We start from the raw sequence: 9,826 nt of genomic DNA on the forward strand, positions 1-9,826 counted from the left end.
CTTTCTCCGTTACAGCTCCCACTCTGTGGAACGTCCTCCCTACTGATCTACGACTAGATAAATTTAAAATCAAACTCAAAACCTTTCTTTTGAAAGACGCTTCTCCTCGTTAATCCCCGTCCTCTTTGACAATTCTCCTCTTTGGCAGATCCCGTCTGGAAATCAAAACGCTTCTTTTCGTTTTATTTTCAATCTCGATGTGTTTAATACTTTCCCTTTTGTCTCATGTACGTCGATGCGTAAATGCTCCTCTCCTTTTAGCTTAGATATGTTTTTACTTTTTATATTATACTAGCTGATGCCCCGGCGTTGCACGGGTATTTAATTATAGCAATAACACTGTAAATGGATTCAAATAAAGATACTTTATAGTGGTGAATGAAAGTATTTTTTTACAGCTTAATAAAAAGTACAATATTCAAATTATAAAGTGAAATATTTGACTAAATGAATACAATACAACTAACGCAAAACGTGATTATAAACAACAATTTTAGTTTCACCTCCTGGAGCAAGAACATATAAATTCTTGGGTGAACCCACCCTTGAGCAAGCAAAATAGAGTTGTGGGCCGTGAGACCCCCAGAACATATCACCCCAGGTAGTGAGGGATCTGCATACCAAGTTTCGTCCAAATCGGTCAAGCCGTTTTTGAATTACAGTGAGAATGGCAGCTTTTTACATATTTTCCATTGACATGAATGGGTGAAATCTGATTTTCTGTTTGTAGCTCCGCCCATGTGTGCAGGAGGGCCGCAAGACCCCCAGAACATATCAACCCAGGTAGTGAGGGATCTGCATACCAAGTTTCGTTCAAATCGGTCAAGCCGTTTTTGAATTACTGTGAGAATGGCAGCTTTTTACATTTTTTCCATTGACATGAATGGGTGAAATCTGATTTTCTGTTTGTAGCTCCGCCCATGTGTGCAGAAGGGCCGCGAGACCTCCAGAACATATCACCCCAGGTAGTGAGGGATCTGCATACCAAGTTTCGTTCAAATCGGTCAAGCCGTTTGTGAATTACTGTGAGAATGGCAACTTTTTACATTTTTTCCATTGACATGAATGGGTGAAATCTGATTTTCTGTTTGTAGCTCCACCCACGTGTGCAGGGGGGCCGGGAGACCCCCAGAACATATCACCCCAGGTAGTGAGGGATCTGCATACCAATTTTTGTTCAAATCGGTCAAGCTGTTTTTGAATTACTGTGAGAATGGCAGCGTTTTACGTTTTTTCCATTGACATGAATGGGTGAAAACTGATTTTCTGTTTGTAGCTCTGCCCACGTGTGCAGGTGGGCCGCGAGACCCCCAGAACATATCACCCCAGGTAGTGAGGGATCTGCATACCAATTTTTGTTCAAATCGGTCAAGCTGTTTTTGAATTACTGTGAGAATGGCAGCTTTTTACATTTTTTCCATTGACATGAATGGGTGAAATCTGATTTTCTGTTTGTAGCTCCGCCCACGTGTGCAGGTGGGCCGCGAGACCCCCAGAACATATCACCCCAGGTAGTGAGGGATCTGCATACCAAGTTTCGTTCAAATCGGTCAAGCCGGTTTTGAATTACTGTGAGAATGGCAGCTTTTTACATTTTTTCCATTGACATGAATGGGTAAAATCTGATTTAATGTTTGTAGCTCCACCCACGTGTGCAGGTGGGACATGAGACTCCCAGAACATATCATCCCATGTAGTGAGGGATCTGCATACCAAGTTTCGTTCAAATCGGTGAAGTACTGTGAGAATGGCAGCTTTTTACATTTTTTCCATTGACATGAATGGGTGAAATCTGATTTTCTGTTTGTAGCTCCGCCCACGTGTGCAGGTGGGCCGCGAGACCCCCAGAACATATCACCCCAGGTAGTGAGGGATCTGCATACCAAGTTTCATTCAAATCGGTCAAGCCGTTTTTGCGTGATCGCGGCACATACACACACACACACACACACATACATACCTCCGATTTTATATATATAGATTTTATTGTTAACCGTTTAGATACCTGTATGATAAATGGTATATCAAAAATAAATTTTAATTAAATTTTAAAAAAACACAACTATCTCCTTTCAACCTTGCCCACTGCTTTTCTGTTTTCCCTAGATTTCCTCATCCTACTAATTCACTTTTGAGCTACTATCGATCCCATCATAACAAGGTTCGTTTTCTTGAAGTCTAGGGGCTCCTTTTACAAAGCCACGCTAGCGGTTTTATCGCATGCGCTGAATTAGCGCACGCTAGCCGGAAATCTACCGCCTGCTCAAAAGGAGGCGGTAGCGGCTAGCGCACGCAGCAATTTAACGCGTGCTATTCCGTGCGTTAAGGCCCTAGTGCAGCTTTGTAAAAGGAGCCCTAGGACATGCCCCTTTGAATAAGCCTTCATTGTCTATATTCTAAACCTGAACCAAATTATGCACTGATCAGAGGATTTCGGATGATCCCTCACTACCACACTGGAAACGCTCTCTCAGTTTATAGGCACTAGGTCCAGTATTGTCTCTCCCATGAGAGCTTTCATCATTTTCTAGAACAGTTCAGAATCTCTCTACTTACTTCTGTGTGACTGTGGCAGGCAAAAGGGTCCAAGCCCTAAGACATACAGTATGGCAGTCAGTGACAACCCTGTCACTGGTTGCATTGCAAACCTAGATCACACAGAGGCAGTTCCTGTCAACCTATAAAGGGCAGGAACAAGGATTTATTTGCCTTTGAATAAGAAAAACATAGGGCAACCAGCAGGGAAAGGTGCAAAGCTGCAGCAGGCAGTGGGGGAGGAGTGAAAAGTTCTCACAGAGTTAACGTCACACCTCAGAGAACAGGCAGCCAATCAGGAAGTTGAGTAGCTCGGCTCACTTGGATAAATGGCGAGTGGTTTCAGACAGCTGGAAGCCAGCTCAGAGTTCCTCACGGAGCTCACCTCAGAGACCCACACCAGGGAGAAACCACTGGGAAGCTACTTGGAGTCAGACTTGCAACCAGACCTACCTTGGCTGGGGGCAAGACAGGAGGAATTTGATAGGCAAGTGAGAACGCCTATCTGCCTCAAAACTTACCAGGCTGATGGCAGTGCTCAGACAGCTAGCTCTCAGTTAGAAACGGCAGTTAATAAGAATAGCTGTGACTGCCCAGCTCAGGAAGAACATACAAGCCAGGATATAGAAAGGTGTTCTGAAATCCCAGAGACTGAGAATGTGAATAGTATTGCAGAGCCAGAATGTGAAATGGTTTGGGAGGAAATATATCCCTTTGCCTAGAGTGTACTGTGAAGTCAAAAGTACTGTATATGCTAAATGTTTCTCTGCATGTTTGTGAAAGTGGGGGCAGGGCGCTTCCTGATCTCCCACCTCAGTCCTTCTAATGAAACCAGTGTTCCTGTGTAAAATAAGAACTGTACAAGACCTTAGAGGAAAACCTCAAAGGATTTGATAATATATCAAAGCTGTTCCAGCAGGGCACAGTAGCCCAAAGTTATAGAAGCTCTAAGTAAGTTGTGCATTGCACCAGAGAGCTGATTGCACAGAGGTTGTAGATTCAAACCCCACGCTGCTGCTCCTTGTGACCCTGGGTAAGTCACTCAGTCGTCCGTAGCCCCAGCTACATTAGATAGATTGTGAGCCCACCGGGACAGATAGGGAAAATACTTGAGTACCTGATTGTAAAAACCGCTTATAAACCTTCATAGGAAGCAGTAAAAAGAGGCAGCCTCTTTTTACTGCTTCCTTGAGAGAGGCAGCCTCTTTTTACTGCTTCCTTGAGAGAGGCAGCCTCTTTTTACTGCTTCCTTGAGAGAGGCAGCCTCTTTTTACTGCTTCCTTGAGAGAGGCAGCCTCTTTTTACTGCTTCCTTGAGAGAGGCAGCCTCTTTTTACTGCTTCCTTGAGAGAGGCAGCCTCTTTTTACTGCTTCCTTGAGAGAGGCAGCCTCTTTTTACTGCTTCCTTGAGAGAGGCAGCCTCTTTTTACTGCTTCCTTGAGAGAGGCAGCCTCTTTTTACTGCTTCCTTGAGAGAGGCAGCCTCTTTTTACTGCTTCCTTGAGAGAGGCAGCCTCTTTTTACTGCTTCCTTGAGAGAGGCAGCCTCTTTTTACTGCTTCCTTGAGAGAGGCAGCCTCTTTTTACTGCTTCCTTGAGAGAGGCAGCCTCTTTTTACTGCTTCCTTGAGAGAGGCAGCCTCTTTTTACTGCTTCCTTGAGAGAGGCAGCCTCTTTTTACTGCTTCCTTGAGAGAGGCAGCCTCTTTTTACTGCTTCCTTGAGAGAGGCAGCCTCTTTTTACTGCTTCCTTGAGAGAGGCAGCCTCTTTTTACTGCTTCCTTGAGAGAGGCAGCCTCTTTTTACTGCTTCCTTGAGAGAGGCAGCCTCTTTTTACTGCTTCCTTGAGAGAGGCAGCCTCTTTTTACTGCTTCCTTGAGAGAGGCAGCCTCTTTTTACTGCTTCCTTGAGAGAGGCAGCCTCTTTTTACTGCTTCCTTGAGAGAGGCAGCCTCTTTTTACTGCTTCCTTGAGAGAGGCAGCCTCTTTTTACTGCTTCCTTGAGAGAGGCAGCCTCTTTTTACTGCTTCCTTGAGAGAGGCAGCCTCTTTTTACTGCTTCCTTGAGAGAGGCAGCCTCTTTTTACTGCTTCCTTGAGAGAGGCAGCCTCTTTTTACTGCTTCCTTGAGAGAGGCAGCCTCTTTTTACTGCTTCCTTGAGAGAGGCAGCCTCTTTTTACTGCTTCCTTGAGAGAGGCAGCCTCTTTTTACTGCTTCCTTGAGAGAGGCAGCCTCTTTTTACTGCTTCCTTGAGAGAGGCAGCCTCTTTTTACTGCTTCCTTGAGAGAGGCAGCCTCTTTTTACTGCTTCCTTGAGAGAGGCAGCCTCTTTTTACTGCTTCCTTGAGAGAGGCAGCCTCTTTTTACTGCTTCCTTGAGAGAGGCAGCCTCTTTTTACTGCTTCCTTGAGAGAGGCAGCCTCTTTTTACTGCTTCCTTGAGAGAGGCAGCCTCTTTTTACTGCTTCCTTGAGAGAGGCAGCCTCTTTTTACTGCTTCCTTGAGAGAGGCAGCCTCTTTTTACTGCTTCCTTGAGAGAGGCAGCCTCTTTTTACTGCTTCCTTGAGAGAGGCAGCCTCTTTTTACTGCTTCCTTGAGAGAGGCAGCCTCTTTTTACTGCTTCCTTGAGAGAGGCAGCCTCTTTTTACTGCTTCCTTGAGACGCTTTACTTTTTGCAGCAATCCTCGGCGAACACAATATACAGGCACTTGGTTACTTATCTTCATTTTTTATGGTATGTCCCAACCTTTTTCACCATGGACCTCTGACAAAGGTTTGTCCAAAACACGGACCGTGTCGGGTCCCTTGATTGGTAAAAGGGTTTTATTTTACTTATTTGCATTTTAATTTTGGTACAATAAATTTTTGCCTGCATCTTGTACACAGTCTGCAGTTTTGTTTGTTTCTCCTTCTTTTCATGTCTCCAGTGGTCATCTGGTCAGTTTGGACACATGTTTGGCACTTATTCCTTACTGAAACAGGTTTAGCCTCAAACATCCAAGTTAAAGCAATGTACAATTATTGCATAAAAATGTCCAAATCATGTCTGTCCTAATCCTGTCCAAAACATGCTCCAACATGCCCCCTTGAGAATTAGATGTCCTTCAGGCAAACAGCTTTGAAAACAGTCCAAAAATATGTTTCAAAATTAGCAATTTGGACATTTTAGCAAATAAAACATCCAAATGCCACATAATGCCATTTTGGGGACATTTTTCTCTTTTGAAAATGAGCCCCCAATGATTCACAAATGCACTAGCATGAATAATCATTCTTTTCAAAATTTAGTTTTCAGAAAAGCAAAGTGGATTGAATGGTAGCGTCAACTGCATTGGTTGCCAATTAAAGTTCATGTACCATTTAAGGTTTTGCTATTAATCTTTCAAGCTATTCATCAAAACATATCGGTATATCTGTCTCATGTACTGAGCGTCGGGAGCCGTGCGAGCCATTCAGTGCGTCTGTCTGCGCTACAAACTGCTAGCGCAGTTTAATAGAAGAGGGCCTTAGTTTTAAGTGGACTATACATTTTTAAAATAAAATAAATAAATAACCCCCTCCTTTACAAAACCGTGCTAGCGTTTTTAGCGCTGGCCGTGGCGGTAATAGCTCCAATGCTCACAGAATTCCGATAAGTGTCCAAAACGTTACCGCTGCGGCCAGCGCTAAAAACACTAGCACGGCTTTGTAAAGGAAGGAATAAATCATCATTTTACAACATCATTTTATTCTGATCAGTCCACCATTTCTTTCGGACAGTCAAGCATTTTTTCCTTTGTAAGATCACCAAATTATCCTCAGGCTTGCTTGTGAGCATTTTTAATGGTACCCCTTGCATAAAGCTACGTGGATGTTCCTTGATGATTGAGAAGTCTACATAGAATTGCACAGGTCATAGAAACATAGAAAATGACGGCAGAAAAGGGCCACGGCCCATCTAGTCTGCCACACTTGTGACCCATCCCCTAACTTTCTGCATGAAGAGATCCCACTGCCAATCCCATATTTTCTTAAAATCTGGCACGCTCCTGGCCTCGATTACCTGTAGAAACATAGAAACATAGAAAAAAGCAGCAGAAAAGGGCTATAGCCCACCAAGTCTGCCCATTCCAAGTATCCCCTGTAGTGGAAGATTATTCCAGCGGTCAACCACCCTTTCGGTGAAGAAATATTTTCTGGTGTCGCCATGAAATTTCCCACCCCTGATTTTCAGCGGATGCCCTCTTGTTGCTGTGGGTCCTTTAAGAAAGAAGATATCTTCTTCCACCTCGATACGGCCCGTGATATATTTGAACGTCTCGATTATGTCTCCCCTCTCTCTGCGTTCCTCGAGTGAGTAAAGCTGCAACTTACCCAGCCGTTCCTCATATGGGAGATCCTTGAGTCCTGAGACCATCCTGGTGGCCATTCGCTGAACCGACTCAATTCTCTGCACATCCTTTTTGTAATGTGGTCTCCAGAATTGTACACAGTATTCCAGATGGGGTCTCACCATGGATCTGTACAACGGCATTATGACCTCGGGCTTACGGCTGACGAAACTTCTACGGATACAACCCATGATTTGTCTAGCCTTGGATGAAGCTTTCTCCACTTGATTGGCAGTCTTCATGTCTTCGCTAATGATCACTCCCAAGTCTCGTTCTGCTACAGTCCTTGCTAGGATCTCACCATTTAGGGTGTAAGTCCTGCAAGGGTTTTTCTTCTTTCCCTTTTCCCAGACCTAGCAGAAGCCAAGAGGTGATGCGATTGGCCTCCCCTGTGTGATTACCCCTTGCACAAAACCAAATGGATCAGGACGTCTAAAGAGAATTAGTTTTGCTCTTCTTTTCTGGGTCGGGGGCACAGAAAGACATGACTGGCCTCCTCTGTACACTGCTGCTAAAAGGCATGTGCTGGTCTTTGAGATGATGTGTGCATGGAAGAGCTATATAGGCTCCTTCCTCTTGTTTCCTTCACAGCATAGGGGTAAGGAACTGGATTAAGGAGCAGAGCAGACCTGGCAGCATCAGCCTTCAAGTTTCAAGTTTTAATAGCGGTTTTACATAATAAAATCATTAAACAGTACACAAACGGGACTTACTGGAACAATAGGGTCGGAGGTAGGAAATACATTTTATAACAGTAAAGGTAGCCATTTAGGGGAAATACAAAAAGGGGGGAATCTCATCTGAAAGCCAGAGCAAGAAGGACCCGTGCTGTTTGAATGGAAGGGGTATTAAAGATTAAATGCGTCTTTGAAGAGGAATGTTTTTAGTTTTTCTTTAAATCTTTCGTCACATAATTCAGGGGGGTAATGAATTCCAAAGGGTGGGGGCAGCAACTGCAAAATTTGTTGTATATGTAGTGCTAATAATACGAAAGTGAGGGAACAGTAAGAATAATAATAATAATTTTATTTCTTGTATACCACCCTGCCATTAGTTCTAGGCAGTTCACAACAGTAGATAAATACATTTCTATGGGCAGAATTATACATCATGGTTAAAAAAAAAACAATTTAAACATGCTAGAATTAATATCTCAATTAAAAATACAACGTAATTGTAAAAAAAAATTTACAAACACAGCATGATAAAATCATTAAGAAGCTTGAAGATCAACATTCTTGGTTATCAAACAGATGAGTTTTTAATAATCTCCTAACTATAGGATAAGAATACGCCTGAGCAGATTTTGTGACTGCGATCTGAGTATTCAGGATGGGGTATTAAACTAACTAAACTAAACCTTAAGTTTGTATGCCGCATCATCTCCACAGAAGTCGAGCTCGGCACGGTTTACAGGAATTGGTATTGAAAGAAACTACAATGAAAAGTAGAAGGACTTAGAAAGAGAAGTTTAGAGGGAATTAGTATATCGATGAGGGAGGGGTCATTGGATTTTAGAGAAGAGCCAAGTTTTCAGATGTTTTCGGAAGAGTTGGAGGGAGGTCAGGCACCGAAGCGGGGTAGTAAAGCTGTTCCAGAGTTCGGTGATCCTGATATTATTCAGGAAGTCTGGTTGGTTATTAGGAATCACTGTGAATGTTAGGAATGTGATTTTATAGGTTATCCTTTGGGGTATAGGAAGCCAGTGTCCTGTGAGTGACGGGGTGGTCTGAGATTCAGCTCAGCTGGAAGGCAGAACATCTTTACAGAGGCCTAGACTGCTTGTTGGCAAATCCAAGTGTTCTTACTGCAGTGTGCGAAAGGAAGACCTAAATCTCGATGGCGAACTTTATGAAGCTGAAAGTTTGTTAGCTAAAACAGTTAGTAGTCTTAGGCAGTTAGAAGCCAGTTAAAAACTGGCACTGTGGAATAATACCGTAGATAGACACTGAGATCACAAGGACCAAATGACAGCACGGGAAACAGAGAAAGCGAGCAGGAAACCAAAGACCGCACATAGTGCTCCTCTCAAATCTCCTCCTCTGTGTGTCACCTGATTCTCTCACACCTGTGTCCCCTTACTCTCTCCACACTGCACTGAGAGCTACAGTATGTTGCAGCCTCTATTTTAAATTTTTTTTGGCTAGGGAAAGTGAAAAAAAAAAAAAATCCCTGGCATTACTCAAGTGCTACATAGCAGCAAAGTGCCAAATACCCTTCACATGCATATGCTATTAACATTCAATTGTTAATTTTCCACAAGCATGCTTGAGAAAACCTGAATGTGTACATGAAAAATTGCTGGTATCTTTAGTAATCTGTCACTCCCTGGCATTATCTAATCTAATCTATAATTTTGTGAGTCGCTCTATGCCTAAAAAGGTTCAAGGCGACATACGATTCGAGTTAAGGGAGAGAAGTAGAGGGCAGAGACAGGAGGGGGAAAGGGAGGGAGGAAGGTCTTCTAGGGTGAGGTAGAGAGGGGAGTTAGCGGTACATTTTACATTGAAGATATGGAAATCTCAGTTTGTGTGGGCTACTGATTGTCAATGGAGTGTGTTGCCCCAAAGAGAAGAAGAGTCTTCAGTTTTTCTCGAAATTTGAAATAGCTGGGTTCGGTTTTGATAGCTGTCGGGAGGTTGTTCCAGGTTTTTGCGCTAAGATCGGTGATAAGTGAGCTGAATGTGCGCTTGTATTTTATTCCTTTATGGGATGGATGGATAAGAAGGCGTTTCTTTATGTTTCTGTTTGAATTGGATAGGGAATTGGTAAAGAGGTTTATGAGAGGTGTAGCTGAGCTCGCATATAAGATGTGGTACATTATGCATGATATTTTGAATTTAATGCTAGCATTGATTGGTAACCAGTGGAGTATGTTGAAGTATGGCAAGATGGAGTCGTATTTTTTTCAGCCTGAAGATTAGCTATATT

Source organism: Geotrypetes seraphini, chromosome 3, assembly GCF_902459505.1.
Source record: "Geotrypetes seraphini chromosome 3, aGeoSer1.1, whole genome shotgun sequence".
NCBI classification, from domain to species: Eukaryota; Metazoa; Chordata; class Amphibia; order Gymnophiona; family Dermophiidae; genus Geotrypetes; species Geotrypetes seraphini.